The following is an 18,628-nucleotide window of genomic DNA, read 5'->3' as shown; positions in this document are numbered from 1 at the left end:
ATGTGTGCAAGCAAACATTAATTTCATTTTGAGTTTCTAAACACACAGCTGTTACTTGTAACAGCCAAAGTAAAAACATAGATTTTACCCAAAAGAATAGATTCTGTGAACATCCCCTTTGAAACACTGTTCTTGGGCTGTATGTAGCTAGGTACTGTGGAGTCAGCTCAGATCCTGTATGGTGTGGTACTTGTTCCTGCAATGTGGAGTCTTTCAGCACAGCTTTCCTTCATAGAATCTGCCTGGCAAGTAGCTTCTCCATTTTTACTTGTGACCCCTTTCCTGCCATCTGTCATTATATGAAAACCTGTTATTTTCTTTTGCCCCAAGTGGCAGAAGCAACCAGGGAACACTTGCAGTTTCTGTTTCTGGATTTGTGATTATTATTAATCAGAATATGAATTTAATTAAACTGCACAGAAATTAATTGAAGGAGGACTGTGATGTTATAAGTTATACGTACACATGGAACAGCTCTTTAGAGCTTATTCAGTTCACACCAGTAGATTAGCTATTTGGTTCCCCCATTCTCACCTGCCTCTAGCACCGTCTGGTGTTAATGGGATGACCCCAAAATGCAACAGGAGGTTTTCCATATCAATAATAATTCTGTGATGTACTCTTAACAAAAATAGGTAAATAAAAATAAAGACCTTGTGCAGAAAGCATAGATCTGAAGGCAGTGCAACAAGCAGCTCTAAATGAAGAGCTAAAGGCAGGCAGTTGTGATCTGTCTGTGTACAGTGCCCAGCACTCTGTAGGGATGCAGCTGAGGAGAAAGAGCAGAGAATCTGACTTTCCAAGAGGATTGCTTCTTGATCCATTAAAGTTGGTGAAGTGTTCAGTGGGATTTTTGGACCTTTTTCACAGTGTGCTTCTGACCTGGTTGTAAGTTATTAAGGAAACGAGATACGAATTTTAAAGCTGTCTGTTTTTAAACAGTAAGGGTAATTTGGCATATTAAGCTTGATGCCCACTTCTAGTGGGATGCTTAAAGAGGTCTAGTCCTCCAAAGATGCAGGATTCCATTAGTGTCAAAATAAAAAATGATACAGGTTTGGAAATAGTTTGAAAAGAATTGTGTTCTCTACTGTTTCATAGGGTGATGGAAGTTGCAGTGCTGGAGGGAGAAGAAGGTTGTGCTTAATTTTTTAAGAGACTTCTTTATACAAACAAGCACGATAAACCTGAGAGATTCTCTTGGTTAGGTGATCTGTGTTCAGTTATGTCATGGTCTTTTTCCCCCATTAAAAAATTCACATTATCTAAACTTTCTGAAAGACTGACTATAACTTCAAAGACATTTATTTTTCTATCTAAAACAATAATGTAAGAAGAAAAAACATGCAAGAGGAATAAGAAAAGTGCACTCATATACACACTAGATATATCAGCATGCTGGGAGAAACGGTAGGCTTTGATTTTGGACTCTTTCTCCAGCCCATGCTGAAAGATTTTTTTTTTTTTAGAGAGTTTGATTTTTTTTAGAGGTGTTTTTTTTTTTTTTTTTTTTTTTAAGTTACATAATTAGGTTCAACAGCTCACCGGATTTTGGGATTGGATAAAGTATATTGTGAGCTTCTCTGCAGCCGTAAGGTCTGTGCAACCTTTTACTTATTAATTGAAGGCATTTTACAATCTTTATTGAAAATAGTGACTCTGAGTATGTCCACACCTACAGAATGTGATTTTTCACTTACATTCATGAAACTGAAATAGCTTGATAGCTTTATTCATGAAACAAGGGCATTTTTAAAAGTAGAGAGAAGTTTCCTTGGATCTTTTATACAAACATTCCCCCCAACAAGTAATCATTTAGCAGATGGATATATTTTCCAGTTGTTGCCTACCTGTAGAATAATTTAAAGTAGTGCTTTTCATCATATTTTTGGAAATATTTTCATGTAATCTTAAAACCTTACTAGGCCCAAGAGCATCACAAAAGCAATAGAGACAATTATTCATAAAATAATTTATTCACACCATAAAATAAAATTGGAGTCATACTGGCTTTTTCTTTGGGATGATTACATGAACACTTATACAACAAATGTGCTTTAAGGATTGTTGAAGCAGTGGCAGTCTATTTCCTCTGAATGAAACATCTGTGGAAAAATACAGAATCCTGTACTTTACATGGGATATCTATCTAATGCTCTACAGTGCCAAACAACATGCTAAAATTTTGGATCCCATTCAGGAAAAAAAATACTTTGTCCCAGCATGTTGGCATGAAAAATGTGTTCTTTCTTCATTAAGTTGTCTTGTTTTCTAGCATTCGCTTGACTTGTGACTTTTTCTTAAAACTTGCTTCAACTTTCATGTATATTCATATGCTTGTGGTATGAAGGCGAGACATAAATACGCTTTCTCCAATTTGTGCTGAATTTTATTATTTAGAATAATTAGTTTTTTTTGAGTAATTCACAGGAGTAACTGATTTAAATAAGAGTTTACAAATGATATACATATCTGTATGAAAATGTTTAAAATATATATATTTTTTTCTGATGTCTCATTACTTAAAATTATGAATGTTTTCTATAGTTTTCCTCACACCAAACGGAAAAATTTGCAGCTGTGTTTATCTTCTGGACAACTCCTAGTGCTTTTTATCTTTAATTTTGTTTGAATGCTAATAACTCTAGTACAGTACCTAAGAAGCATCTTACATTTTGGCATAAAAATGGAAGCTTGAATAGTAATGGAATCTGAATCGTTCTTTTATACTGCTAAGACTCCCCCACAACTGTCTGGAAATCAGGTTTGAGTTGCATTGGTAAGGTTACTGGGGGGTCAGCTTTGACTGTCATAAGCTGTACAAGTTCATGGACATGAATGCATAGTTGCTGGTGATATTGACCTTCATGTTTGTACTAACATTGTAGTAACTTTAAGTCATTTACATGATGAGTAAATCAGTGGCATCTTTGATTTCTATCTAGGTGTATGGTAATGAAGACAGTACTTCTCTTGGGTGCTGCACTTGAGATATTTCATGGTCTGTTCTTAAGGTTTTTAAGGGATTTGGTCAATTACATTATTAGGTCATAAATTTATTCTGCGTGATGGTTGCATGTATTGCCTTTGACTGAGAGTGTATATACTCTACACATTTTCACCAACTTGTTTTATCAAGTGATTACGTTGCTTCAGCAACACAGTTAGAATAAAATATTCCTTTATTTCTTTGCAGACAGCAAAGCTTAATTTAATTAGTAATCCCATGCAGTTCGAGAATTGCCAACAAGGGTGATGATGCCCCAAACAGTTGTCTGCAAAGTATGCTAAGTAGTCAAATGCTCAATAAATCTAGAAAGTAATTAATGGTGTGGAATCATAGTTTACGAACTGTAATGATTGATATTAGAGGAAAGTTTGATTCTCTGGTTCACTGCATATAGTACTGCCTTGTAATAAGATAGGGGATCTCACCAGCTCAGGAACAAGTTTGCAGGTAGAACTGTCTCTAGGTAAGACGCTAGAGCTGTGTCCTTTAGATGTTTGAAGTCCTATCAAAAGCTGGGTTATACCATTAGGAAACAAGTAGTGCCTACTCAATCTTGAAGTTGGTAGTCAGTGAGAGGTACCTGGTATTACATAGAACCATCGATTCATTTACGTTGCTAGGAACCAAGGGTGATCTCCCTGGAAGAATCTGACATACTCAGTTGAACTTCAAAGAAGTAGGATACCAGCCACACAGAACTTGGTGTATTGGAATGACAACCTCTCAGAAATGAATAATTAAGTACAGTGCAATGAAATCAGATATTGAAGTAGTTTGTGCAAGTGTGATCTATAGGCATTCTATAGAATTGGCCAGCCGGTTGCAGCAAAATTGTGTTCAGGGATTGGATGAGGAAGAATCTTGGTAAAAGGGCAGAAAGCTATAGGTTCATTGGATTTATTTGATTTATAGATGGATCCTGAGACTGCTTTATAGCAGAGTGCTGTGTGTATAACTCCTCATGTATGTTATAAATCCTTTGGTGTTCAGTTTCAAATACTTACATCTTGAGACTGTATATTTAGGGTGTTTTTAGCTAGAGATCAAGGGTACCCTTAATTTGAATGTGAGGAATTGCTGGTCTGAGAGCCAACAAACTGGCAAAAACAATCAAACCACTAGTAAAAACTTATCTATGATACTGGCTCAACTTATCTGTCTACTACCAGTCAAGTTAGAAATCAAAAAAGTAGAGTTGTATGTGGAACCTTTGACATTTGCCAACTTGAAGCCTTGCTGTCAGAAAAGGAGTTGCCAGTTGGAATAAACAAAAAGCCTTTTTCAGGGATGATAAAATGTGTTGGAAGTGGCAGCTAGATTAAAGCCTCCACATCAAAATGAATGCAGAAAAAGCTCTTTTCAGGACTAAAGAGGAGATTCAAGTTGTCAGCAGCCAGTCTGAGTCTGGCAAACAATGTAAAGCACTTAGGGCTAGAGAACTTTAATTAGAGCTCTCTTCAGGCTAAACAAAAGTTCTTAGTCTTCATCCTTGATAACTTTCTGATTGGCTTCTGTTGTACTGACAAATATTGATATTAACTTTGACAAGAGTTCATATGTGTGTGCCATGCAATCAAGCCCTATACTGTTATCTGAGCAAGAAGTTTAGTCTTGTTGGATGCAATGGATAATGTGGGTGATATACATGTATTGCAGCAGTATCTCAGAAACAAGATTGTTCCACTTCTGTGTTTTTTTTTTTTTTTTTTTATATATATTTTTTTTTTTGGGGGGGGGGGGGGGGTGGGGGGGGAAGGGGGTCCCTGTGCTTTACTATAAAAGGTCTGTCAAGTAATGAGTTCCTTTATATTTTATCTTTCTCTTAAAGCAAAATCACTGTGTGTAATTTTTACTAAAGTTTACTACTACTTATGAAGTTAACTGAACTTGGCAAGGTTTGAAGATAGATCAGGGGTGTTATTATTATCTATTAGTTTCAGTGTCAAAAGAGTTTTTTAAAAAGATAATTTGGTTCAAAAAGCATGCTCTTGTAACTCGAATAAATAATTAGAAATGTATATCAACCAATAGTACACTATAAAGTGAGGTATATTATTAAGAATGCATTAGAATTTGATCAGGAAAGTTTTAGAAAGAATATTTTTCTACTTTGATCAAAGTCTGATTATTTTGACCTGGAGTGAAATTATTCATTAACTTTTTTTCTTAGACTGTAGGGAAATGTCCCTCCCCCCCCCCCCCCTTTTTTTTTTTTTTTTTGGAAAGACTTGGTTATTTTCCAGATTTTAATCTCAAGTTTCTGTCATTCAGAGTATATATCATATATATATATGATGGTGAGGCTAAAATACAATATTCTTCTTTAATATAAGTACCTTCTTCTTTAATATAAGAAGCATATCTTTTCTTTTGAAAATACAGGGATGCATGAAGTTGTTACCATTTCCATTAGATACCTGAATGCAGTTGTGGCTTTTGGTAGAAGTAAGATACATCACAATTGACTGATCACTGAAACGAGATAATTCACTATAGCAGATCTATACTGTTGCAATTGGCTATATAGATGAGCAGATCTATACTGTTGCAATTGGCTATATAGATGAAATGCTATTTAAAGTTCTCCAAATGTTTCATTGAATTCAGAGCTATAAATACCAAAATTATTTGAAGTCACATTATGTTCTAGAGAAACGAATATATTTGTCACATTTGTCAAAAATGTGTTATAAATGTGCATGAAGCAAAATGGGTCTTCTTTTGGAGGTCTGTGCTAGTGATCTTTGCCAGTGATTTTTGCTATCTTAGTCCTCTCATGGAAACTGCAAGAAAGCTCTTACCATTTAAAAATACCATTCTTCTAAGAATGTTTCTGCTTAAAAATTCTAGTACATTTTATCTGCATTTTTATTGCTTTGACAAGAAAAGAACCAAAAAAATAATATTGACAACATACAGAAACATATTTCTTTGATATATTTAAAGCCTTTTAGGCAAGTAGCAACAGTAGACTTAATTATATTTCTGGTGATCTCTGAATATTTATTTGTGGTAGTCATTTAGACCAAGACACATGAAAAAGTCCAATTCTTAGTGGAATTATTTTTAAAGAGATGAAATATTTTTTCCTTAACATGTGGAATGACAATATGTGTGCATTTCTTTGTCCCCACTACACTTAACCTAAACTCTATTTTTTTATACTGTTTGCCTCTTTAAGACAGTACCATTAGAAGTTGCAAGGTGTAGTTGTTTCTGTTTTTTCTTTTTAATGTCTTGTATCATACTTTCCCATGTTCTTTACTTTTTTTTTTTTTTTTTTTTTTTTTTTCCTCCCTATGGCCTAAACTTCATTTTCTTGCAGCATTTCAGAAAGGAAGTAACAGTAACTCATGGAACTGTCTTCTACTTTCTTCTTGCTGCTCAGATTAGCCTAAAATTATGCCAGAGGAATTTTAAATTCTGATAGATTCTGGAAATCACCATGGTCGTGGTTGTTTGATAGCCACTTGTCTTTGGGCCTTACTAAGATGGGTTTTGCTAATTGGAAACTATTGTACTTTTTGACTAGGCCTTTTGTCTTTCTGTTTTCATTGACAAATGAAGTGAAGGCTTTTTCAAGTGAAGGCTTCAAAGTCCATCCATATTGTCTTGGGGAGCACAGTGCTAGTAAACTAAAGATTTAGAGGGCCTATGAGTTGGAAATATTGAGTAATTCATAGAGGAAGCTCTTCTGTGTCAATGTTGATGAATCCATCAGGTACTGTTTGCTTTGCTTTGCACTGAATATTTTCAGCCCAAGCTGGGAAGATATAAGTCATAGAGAACATCATCAACACAACTTCCTTCAGTGGTTAACTTTCAGCTTCACCCAAAATGGAACAATGGGTGTTGGGGTGCTGTGCTTCATTAGCACTGTGTCTCAATTCTGGTGGCTCAACGTCTTATCAGAGAAATGCTATTTCAATTCTTGTGGTGGAAAGGCTCAGCTCCAGTCTGTGTAGAATGCTTAATTACATAAAGGATAGTTTCTGAAGCTGTGGGATCCCACATCATGCAGGACTTAACACGTTTATGTCTTCCAGTGGATTTCCATAGTAAAAAGTAGCTAGCATAGATTACAAAGAACTGATGTTGGGTGATTAATTGCAATAGGGTAATTAATTGCAATTAATTGCATTCTGAAGTGGCTCAAATGTCCAAATAGTTGGACTATGGCACTGCATACGATTTGTTGTAGTCACTCAGCCTTGTGTTGATAGAGAAGAGAGAAAGAGGTCTTACGACAAAATCTGCAAATGAAAGAACTTCACAAGATTTGATTAGCCAAGGCTGTCTCTAAACTTTCAGTCATTGACCTCTGTTGAGGGTTAACCCTGGCAGGCAGCTAAGCACCACGCAGCTGCTCACTCACTCGCCTCCCACCCAGAGTGGGACAGAATAAGCACAAAGAAACTCATGAGTCAAGACAGAAGTAGTTTAATAAGTGAAAAAGTGGAAGAAAGGAAGAAAACAAAACTGGTGATGCAAAAACAATCCCAGCCAGTTTCTGAGTAAAAGACAGCTAACCTACTTAAACCATTTTACTTTCTGTTTTATTGCTGATCGTGATGTTATATGGCATGTAAAAATCCCTTCTGATAATTTGGGTCATTTGCGTGATTGTGTCCCCTCCCAACCTCTTGTGCATACCCAGTCTGTTCACTGGCAGGGTAGAGTGATGCATATCTTCCCAGTTTGAGCTGGAAATATTTAGTACAAAGCTAAGCAAATAATGCATAAACAGTTCATCAGCATTGATACAGAGGAGATTCCTCTATGCATTATTACTCAGTATTTCCTACTCAAAGGCCCTTTTAAGTCCTTGGCTTACTAGTATGATGCTCCCAAACACAGGGAATGCCTTGATGCAGGGCAAACACAGTTCAGCAATAGTTAAAACATTAGTGTGTTAGCAGCATTGTTTCTGTCACAAATCTGAATCACAGCACCACGTGTGCTACTATGAAGAAAATTAACTCCATCCCAATCAGACCCTGTTCAGTCACATACTTCTCCCTCTCCACCTCTGTGCCAAGTTTTGAATTTTAAAATTCTCTGTTCAAAGCCAAGAAGTATAAACAGATTAAGAGACATGTAATTAAATGGAATGAAGATAATAACCAAAGCAAAAAAAATCAGTATATCTTATATGCTCTTGCTCATCTAGATCGGTCAGAACCTAACTTGCTTGACAGTTAATGACTGACAAGCAGTGTCTTAGAGGTTAAGCTTCAGTGAAGTATAAAGTAAGTTCCTCAGCTGCTTCCCAGTAGTCTTTGGGTGGTCTGTTGCTGTCCAATGCAGGAGCACCCTCTTATCCTGCTGAAGGGAGTTTTTTTTTTTGTGTTTGTGGCACACTGAACACAGACAGTGAATACACACCAATTTCTACATGAGATCTTGGGGAGAAAGCAAAAAAGGGAAAAAGAATGGGAAGGAGCCACAGCAGCCAAATACAGTTTAAAATAAACAACTTCTAAATTAAAAAGAATGTTAAATACAGATCATCTGCTCAATCCATGACAGCAGATTTAATTCCTTCCTCCTTTTACCTGATGGAGATGCGCCTGCAGGGCTCGCATCAATTACCTGTCGACATGTGGAAAATGATTGATGAGCTGCCTCAGGCACTGGAGTATACTTTGTCAACCACTCATAATTTATACATCTTATCTCTGCCAGAACAAAAGACAGGACAGCATGCACACTGGAAGGAAGAAAAAAAAAAAAAAAAAGAAAGGCAGAAAAAAAAGGCTGTTTGGGTTCCAGTGTGTAGCATGAGTTGATAACACTGATGGCTATCTATTTGCTCCCTCATCAGACATCTCCTGCCACTTTCTGCTGTTGGTGCTTGGATTTTCCAGGCTATCTGGCCATTCCTTGCTGGAAAGATGCTGACATAGAAAGCATGGAGCAGTCTAGAATTACATTTTAATTACGCTACTATCTACAAGAGTCTCTGGAGCACTGATGTTTGCTCTGACCTTTTGTTTTAATCAGCACACTCAAGGCGTACTGTTAACTACCACTGACAGAGATTGATAATTTATACAGTGGGGTCTTCTTAAAAGCTTTCATTTTGAACCATTACAGAAATCAGATACTTTTACTTTTGCATCCAGATATTATTTTAAAATATACTTAATCTAGGTGATTCTTACAGTAACATAGAAATCAAATTTGAACCTTGACCTCAAATTGGAATTGGACCTAGAATAATATTTTTGAATATTTTTTTTTGAGGAGGAAAAATATTACTTTTATTTCTTTGAGGCTCCTGAAGCACTTTCAATCACACTCTTGTTCTTGTTAAGAACCTGCAGACAAACCTTAGGTTAAATATGTCATATTCTAGTTGAACTCTTAAGGAATAGCTATTTATTTAGGGGAAGAAGGGGTCTTGTTTGAATGCCAACCTGAAAGTGTGAACAAGGCTAATTTCCAAAACACCCCGGTATTTATTGTCTTTCAAGTGTCCCAAACTGAAACGTAAAAATCTGTTGTGAGCTCTGAAAATGTTATTTTCTAGTTTAATAAAATAATGAAATGTAATGTGATTGTTACTCCACCCTAAGATACTATACTACTTCTTCATTGTCTCCTGTTTTTGAAATAAGGCTTTTAGGGATGATGCTCTGTATTTGCTTGGAAAGCTGTACTGAAGTTGTCTACAAAACATATTGTAGCATGGGATTATAAACATCTGTGTTACTCTGAACCTACATGGTAATAGTGAAGGGTTAAACACGCAGTCCTGAGTTGAAAATTTCATGACAGAATGTTTAAGATTATTGGAAATTTTAGTAAATACCATACACTCCAGTGGTATATAAAGTCCAGTGCTGCTACACTGCTAAACTCTGTTTATGTAACCTATTGTCAGGTGCTCCTTGTCTGCTATCTTACTATTTTTAGAGGTAATTAGAGATAATGCTCTGACACCTCTGTTTTTTTTCGAGATTTCTGAAAAACGTTCATTTTATGTATTTGTTTTTCTGACACTGCATTTTACCATGTCTGTATAGAATGGGGTTATGAGATAACTTAAGACAAGTTCATTATATAAGCTGTTGGTCTGTAGTTCTGTATCTGAAGAATTAGATGGCTTAACAAGGAACACTTCTGGCACAGGACATCATTTTCTCAGTCATAGCATTGCTTTACACAGTGCAAATGTGAGCAAAGCTTTCAAACAAGCAGATCTATATTTTTCTGTTTTTTACTCTGAGTTGCTCCAACACAGTTCTCATCCTTCTGCCATGTAATACATCTAACAGTGGATCAGATTACCAAGTGGCAAAGAATTAAATTATTTACCAGTCCAAACCTGCAGTCATGCATGGACTTCAATGAAAATTAAGAATGTGTAATGGCTGCTGATTGTTTAGTTTCCACACAACTATTCACATATTTCTTAAAACGCTATTTAGTTGTCTCAGTAGAGCTGCTAGAAAAATGTGACCATTTGTATCCTACGTAAAGAGAAGCTGTCTCTTTCCTGATAGCAGCATATGTATGTTTATACTTCCTTGTTACCAAAATAGACCAAAAATATGGAATTTGTAAACGTAGGAACAAACAAGGAAGAGGTTTTACTCCAAGATAGATACTGGGACCTCACATAAGAGTGACAGCCAAGTGTCTCTACCTCGAGTATATGATATAGTAGAACTGAAGAAAGCAAATGAAAAAATTTTGGTCAGGCATGGCATTTTGATGATTACAAGTAGCATTATAAGATTGCTGCAACCCTATTAGTAAAAATAATTTAGAAATTGCTTACTCTACTTATAAATCCATGAGACTAGTAAGTGGTGAGTCAGCAACTTACTTTTGTCCAAGTTCTGAGTGGATGTAAGCTTGTTTTTCTTGTGTTTCAAGTTGAGGAAAAGCTAATAAATGTAGTCACTGCTGAGCCTCAGTTGGTGAATCCAACTGCTCATCAGGATTTATTAGCTTCAGTATAGCACTGGACTAATACAGATACGCAGCATTTGACCGGTTTGGTGTGGACAGTGTAAGCTCTTTTCTGTCTGTGATGCAGTGCGTAAGCACATTAATGTCGTGTTTAAAAGGGAAACTGATGAAGATCATAGAACTAATATGCATTAATCAGTATGAACAAAGAATTTCACACAATAGTGCTTTGAGATAAGGTTATATATTACAAAGGCAGTTTAAAAGAGACATAAATTTCCAGTCAGTGGGGGCAAAAGAATTTTGATGTGGGAGAAACAATTTTTCTTTCTTTGCTATCAGACTGCTATGTGACATTGAAGACATCGAAGAAGGTACTTCTATCTGTGTTTTATGCGCTCTCTCTCTCTTTTTTTCTTTTCTGTCTTGTCAAGTCAGACTGTATGCTGTTCAAGCCAGGGCCTGCGTGCTATTCTGTGATTGTGTGGAGTGCAGCACTGGTGGTGCCTGACCTTGGGTAAAGCGTGTAGGTGGTGCTGTAACGTGAGCGAATAACCATAATGGTGTCTTTGGGTAATGGTAAATGAATTGTTTCTGTTAAGTATGACAGATCATCAGCAATCATTTTAAGAAAGAAAAAGGTCTGACAGCCTTGTGAAAATCTTTCCTAATTACTAAGGGTATAGCTACTAAACTATGAAAATAGCACATTTGTTTAATTTCTATATTCTTTCAGACTGCTTTGAAGCAGTCCTTTGTATTGGAGTAGTCTAACTTATCAGGAAACTAATACTCCTTGCCAGGTAATGCCACCCTTGTGACTTTTTATAAAAATGCATGTTCTCATTATTCAGCTTCCATGAGTGGTGTTTTAGAGATGTGTGATACACCTTCCCAGTTACCTCTCCACTCCTGCCCTTTTTCCCAGCTTCCCAAGCCTGCGTCACAGCATCCCATTCTATGTGGTAAACCAGACCTTGTGTATGTCTGAAATGGACTTAAAAAAAAAAAAAAAAAAGTCCTTACTTTGTTTTAAAGAATTTTATTTCTTCCTAGTGCTGAGCTGCTTTTTTGTTGTTGTTTTTGTTTTTGTTTTGTTTGACACGCTGCTGCTAGATAGAACAGTTTTCCATAAGGAATTGAAATCATACATCAAATGTATTGTTTTATATGTAAGCCACTTGAGAACAATGAAAGCAGTTGCTGGAACCCAAACACCATTACAAATAGATTTATTACAGTATGTTTTCTCCCACCTTTTTCTAGAAGTTATTACTTTAATCTTAAGAATTTATGTAAGTAGGCTTGTAGCTTTTATATGCTTTATGCATTCACTTTTGAGACTTTTTAGCTATTTAGTGGCATGGTGTTTAAAACAAGTGTTATCAAGGAAATAATTTCAGCTTTACATCATCTTTTTTTATATATATATTTCTCTCTGAATGCTACATATAAAATAGCCAGATGGTAATATAGAAGAGTTATAGCAAATGTCATGGAAACTTATCTTCACAATGCCCTTTAGCTTGGTGTGTTCATCTCAACATACAAATATCCAGAAGAGATAAAGATGCAATATCCCTTTGTCACAAAATTATGTAAGATTTCAATGTCTTTAAACTTTAAATGTATCTAAGAAAAAACTTACTAGAAATACATGCAATTAAAGTAATTCCAGCATTTGTAAGAGTAGAAATGCTTTTAAACTGCTCTTTCCTCCTCAGCAAGAACAAAACAGTTTTGAAGTGAAAATAATTCCTAAACCCTAATTATGACAAACTAGATCAGATGTTCCTAAGAGAATACATCTTTATTTTTCTGTCATTTTAATATTGTGCCTAAATTGGATCTCAAAGGGGGAGAAAGTTATTTACATGTTGTTCACCCAGAACTTAATACATTCAATAAGCATCAATATGGAACAACATATTTCATTTACAGCAATATCTAAAATGTTTTAGTCATCGTACTAGATGAACTAGAGTCTTGATATTTTTTTTTTTTATTTTTGGTCTCCTGATTTGAAAGGATACAAGATTGCCAATTACTCAGAAAGGAGATATATTTGAAGTTTACTATGGTGATAGAGAGAAAAACTGCTGATTAGATTGCTGCTGTAAAACGTTTTGTGTTTCCCCAGCATTTCTGTTTTCCAGTCCCTATAGCCCTGTGTAGTAAAATGGTGTCAAGTGGAATTGTTACTGCTCTTAATGTACTTTAGTGAACTATTGGATGAAATCTAGTACCGATAAAGTTGATGATACAATAGAAATGCGTCATTCTTGTTGAGTATTCAACTGATGTCCAAAAATACTGGAGGCGTAGTGTAAATGGTAGGTTGTGAAGCTATACTCATCATGGTTAACAGACGCAAGATTATTAAGCCCTTCTAAGTTGCTGCCCAGAGGAGGTGGCTACATTCTTTCAAATGCTGTAGCTTTCTAGAGATTGACATGAAGAAATTAGAGAAGTAAATATCTCAGTGAAAAAATAACAGTAATGATCAAATGAAGACAAAAACCATGAAAACAAATTAAGGAGGCTAAAAGAGACAAAATTGTAGCTGTGTTGAACCAGACTGGTAATCAAAGTGTTGTGATTGAGCAGTGAGCAATTTCCTGCTGTCTAGAGCAGTCCTTACCTTCTCTGTGAGAGTGGCACAGAATTAATTGTTATATTTCAGAAATGCATTTCTTCAGAAAAAGAAAAAGGCTATTTCACTTTATGGATCTTCTTGTCATGTAGCATCATTTAACTTTGCTGAAGTGATGTCAGCAGTATCTCACTTTTGCTGTTAAATAACCCTCTGCCTTGAAGTCTGTGGTATGTATTTTAGTTAAAATTTGGAAGAAAGCAAGGTAGCAAGGTACAGGTTTGATTTTAGTCTTGCCCCTACCTAACAGCCATTGGAATAAAAAAAAAAAAAAAAGAACCGTACCAATGTGATTCTTCTACCTTGTACTTCAAAGTAGATACATAGATCTATGATTTGACACAACCTCTATTTTAGTTCATGAAGAAGCTCCTGAGTGCTATGTGCTACTGAATCAGTTTTGTTAAGAGCTCTTTATTAATTAATAAGTGAATTGTTATTGAAGGGACAACAGCTATCTTGTGTATGCATCAGCAAACTTTTGTGATAACAAATCCTTTCTTTCACCATGTTCCATCAGTTTTGTCCCTAAACTTTTATGTTTAAACACTAAGGTTTCCATGGCCCTTCTAGCTTCCATGTCTTTATGTCCTTCTTCCATGTCCTTAATACTAAGGATAAGAAGTAAATTCTTTGTATCTAAGGAAACAAGTAGGTAATGTCAGGTTTTTTTACTATGCTCTTTGGAAGGAAGAGAAGGTAAAACTACCTTTATTCTTTCTCTTATCTTGACCCAGTGTCTTTACTGGTTAGTAAAGCTAAGGTGAGTAGAAAACAGATGCGTAATACTTCTTCCACTCTGCTTGTTTTGTGCCTGTTCTTTCTCAAGGGCATCCAAATGCAGAATGCAGACATCATGAAATCATAATTGGCTTTGTCCTGAAAGGTGGGATTGATGATTCCAGACCTTTGCTATGGGTGTGAGTCAATGGATTCCTGTTTAGTTCATCCTGATTTAGGTTTTTAAGCATTAACTGAAAATGAGTTCTCATGTGTATCTTCAGTCTCAGAAACTGTGGTTGTATGATAAATACTATATCCAATCTTACACATACTTTGCTGATTGGTTTTGGCTTGATGTCTGTGAAAATGCTTTTTTTTTTTTTTTTTTTTTTTACATATGAAATAACTGTATGCTCAGGAAACACCGTGTTGTCTAGGCTGAGCTTATTCTATTGAGAAATGGAGGAATAATCTTCCCTTTTGCCTTTTAATCCTGACATGGAATGAAAGCAAATGGTGGACACCGCTATTCAGAACCTGAGCTCTCATTTACTTTCCAATATGTAACAGAATTTGAAATGCACTTTCCAGATCCAGGCCAATAACCTCAATTAGTGCCTTGTGGCCATAGAATATTCCTAAAAAACGGAAGTTGCCAGATTAAAACATATTTCTGGAAGTGGCCAGCAGCTAAATAAATAAATAAATAAAAATCACAGGAGCAAAATGCACCAATTCCCAATCAAACTTGATGTTCTGCTTGACTGCATTGTAACTGATAAAGAGATTAAAAAAATATATATGTAATGTTATATATAAAAAGAATCCTACTTCACCATGTAGCTTTAGAGGCAAATAAATTATCATTTTTGTGTGCCTACCAGTGGCAGTTTAAAAAATAAAAAGGGAAGTCTGAATGAGTAACATAAGAAAAACGAGCATGTAAACATATACATATATATATATATATATTTTTTTTTTTTTTGAAAGTATGAAAACTATTATGCTTAGACTGCCATTTTCTGTTAGGTGGCCGAAGAAAATTTGGGTTGAACATAGATGCGCTTATTTAGCACGATCATCTTCATGGAAGTTTCATGGAAGCTCTGTATTTCTATTGGTATAGTATTTTTTATTGAATTCTCATTTTCAGTTTTTCTAGTTTCTACTTTAGGAAGCTGCAGAACCCATTGTCCTGAATCCATTGTCTCTTTATTGTGATGCATGCAAGAAGTGCAGTTTTAACCTTCCAATTTGAAGTGTAAAAAAAAATTGGATTGCACATTTGAAGTGGAATGAAAATGATCCATAGAAAAGTAGATCATTTTATAGCTACTGTTCTATTTTATGGAATGATAAATAATGATGTAAAATATGTTTTCCTTTGCATATTTAAATTGCTCAGTGTACATAAATGAATTTAAAATAAATTCAAAAATGAGTGCTCAGCCTTGCTGAAGGACTTGGAGAAGTACTTTATTCTTACTGTCTGTTTTAATAAATAAGCTGCTATGAATACAGCTTCTTGTTTAGATCTTAAATTTTAACTGGACTTTGACAGATTTAAATTTAATCAGGGCACTGGAAGAGCGTATACTGTCACTGTTTGTCTGCTGAGTTTCAACTGACTGATTTCTCATTCCCCACCCTCCCCCCGTCCCCAAGGAGTTTTCTATACCTTCATTTCAAAAGGCAGGTAAGAAACACAGACTGACTAATTCTTTAAGTGTATAAACTTGTACTTGGTCTGTCTGCAATGGAGTCAGTTTACTTTCTAGTAGCCCATATCGTGCTGTACTTTGAATTTGTGACCAAAACAGTGTTGATAGCATACTGATGTTTTGTCTGCTGCTGAACAGTGCTTGCACAGTGTCAAGGCTTCTTGGTTTTGCAACCAAGCAGGCTGGGGGTGCACAAGGAGTTGGAGGGAACATAGCGGGCACTAAACTTTATTATTAAGTTAACATCAGTTAATCTTATCAAATCAAAATTGTGGAGAAATATTACCTCTCCACCAATAAAATAATGTTAAAACAATAAATTCTTCTTGCACTTGGACCTTTCCATAAGTGTGTGTTGTTAGTTCAAATTAAGTCTTTTCTAAAAAATGTTTGTTTTGCATATGGTGCATCAGACTGAAGGAAAGTTCAATCTTTGTTCTGGTTTAAGGAAGTCACATTGAATTATTTTATTTCATTGCCTCAGTCTCTCCAGCCTCTCATCTTCTAGTCTGTATCAATAGCCAGGGTTGCCCCATCCCAGGTGCAGAGTCCAGCACATGCTGTAGTTAAACTTCATATGGTTTGTGAATGTCCAGTCCTCTAATTTGGTAAGGTCTGTCTGCAAGGCCTCTCTACCCTTGAGGGAGTCAACAGCTACTCCCAATTTAGTGTCATTTTCAACTACATTCTAATATGACATATAAATATTTTAAGTAACTGGGATTGATGCTTGTGATCATTCTTTGATAGAAGTATTATCTAGATGTTTCAAATTGAAATTATTTGGTTTGCACATGCTTGTCAACATATATAAAAGAGTAAATTAGCAGCAGCATCTTTAGGGCATTTTTCTTAAAGACAACTCCATTGACTGGATACAGTGACGCTTCTCACAAGGTCTTTCACTCTCGCGTCTTGTGCTGTTTGTGAAATTCACATTTGAGTTAAAAAGAAATCATAGATGAATAAATGTACATAGCAAAGGTTTTGGTTGTTCAAGAGATGTGCATTCTTGACAGTGCAGTTGTAGCATAAATGTCTTGGGTTTCACTAAATTTTATTTGCTCTTAAAGCGTGTCACACTTGGTTATCATTTTTAAAGCTGCTTCTGTGAGAGAATGATACTGTTTGAGAGTGATGTCACAGCATGAAAAATCCAGAGCAGGTTTTCCAGTTATTATTCACTTCAGTACAACACTGGCAGAGATATGGACCAGATGATCTAATATGTCTTCTCTGTCTCTAACTTCTGTGATTCTGTGAGTGATAGTGGAGTACAGATGATCAACAGAGAGTTTATTGGCAGTTGCAGAAAGACAAGGCACTAAAAATGCCTCTGCATCTTAGATGTGAATATACGATTGCATGAGGCAGTTACCCGTAGAGATCACACTTGAATATTGGGAGATTACTCATTTCCCTCTATTCACTCCCCACCCCCAGGAAAATCCTTCTTTCACTGTTGAAGCTGATACGTCTTAGTTACGCAGCTGATCAGTTTTCATTGCATCCCTAAAGTAAAAAGTGTGTGGCATGTGTGAGAACTGATACAGAACACTTCTGTAAGTTGTCTCTCACCTCTTAGGACATCTGGAGAACAACAGTGCTTACTGTTTTTTTTCTTTTTTTTTCTTTTTTTTTTTTTTTTTTCTTTTTCCTACATTTCAAATTTTATATCAAAGCTTTGGAAAGAAATTGCAATGGTCAAGAGTAGAAGCTATTTTTAAAAGGTATTCTACATTATAATAAGATCTGCCCAGCTTTGATATTCAATCTGAACTGGGCTGAGAATTCAAAGATTGGAAGTTGCAGTCAAATTCTATGGTCTTTCTGGGTTATATAGGACATTCTGTGTGTTGAGATATCTACCAACAGAGCTTCAGCTCAGAGTATATACAACCCATTTGGAGCTTTTAAAGGAATCAAGAACAGATTCTTATTGAAATTGAATTGGAGATTTGACTTGGAAGTGGAATTATTTCTGAATATATGTGTGTATGTATATTCTACATAGCTTTCTGAAATGTGAATGAAATATATATATATTTGATATGGGGAATAAAATGATAAAACAGTATCAAAACTTGGGAAAATCTGGGTATATAAGAGAGAGTTCTCTTAATACGCTTTAAATGCTTTCAGAAAACTCAGAAAATTCTTGCAATATATAAGCCAGTCCAGATAGCATATGATCTGGACAGACAGACCTAGAGTTAGTTGTTAGCTGATTTTTTTGTTTGTTTGTTTAACCCAATAAACAAACATCTGAACATTCCTTAAAAAAGAAAAAAAAAAAAAAAAAAAAAAAAAAGAGGAGGAAAGAGGACCGACATATATTTCTCTGCTTACTTCACATACTAAATCTTTCTCTAGAGCCCTTTATTAGTACTAAGAAAGCACTATCTTGAGTATAAGAAATAGGTAGAAAAATATAGAAAAATGTAAACTGTATTGTGATAGTTCTCGTTTTACTTGATCTACCTTCTCTAATGGTCGGGAATAAAAATTAATGTTTTAGAACGTAAGATTTAGATTATTTTTTTTGTCTACATTTGACCAGATAACTGTGTATTGCCTCGTATGTTGAACATATGACTGATG

Source organism: Aythya fuligula, chromosome 7 (assembly GCF_009819795.1).
Source record: "Aythya fuligula isolate bAytFul2 chromosome 7, bAytFul2.pri, whole genome shotgun sequence".
Taxonomy (NCBI): domain Eukaryota; kingdom Metazoa; phylum Chordata; class Aves; order Anseriformes; family Anatidae; genus Aythya; species Aythya fuligula.
Note: the sequence above shows the minus strand (reverse complement) of the source record.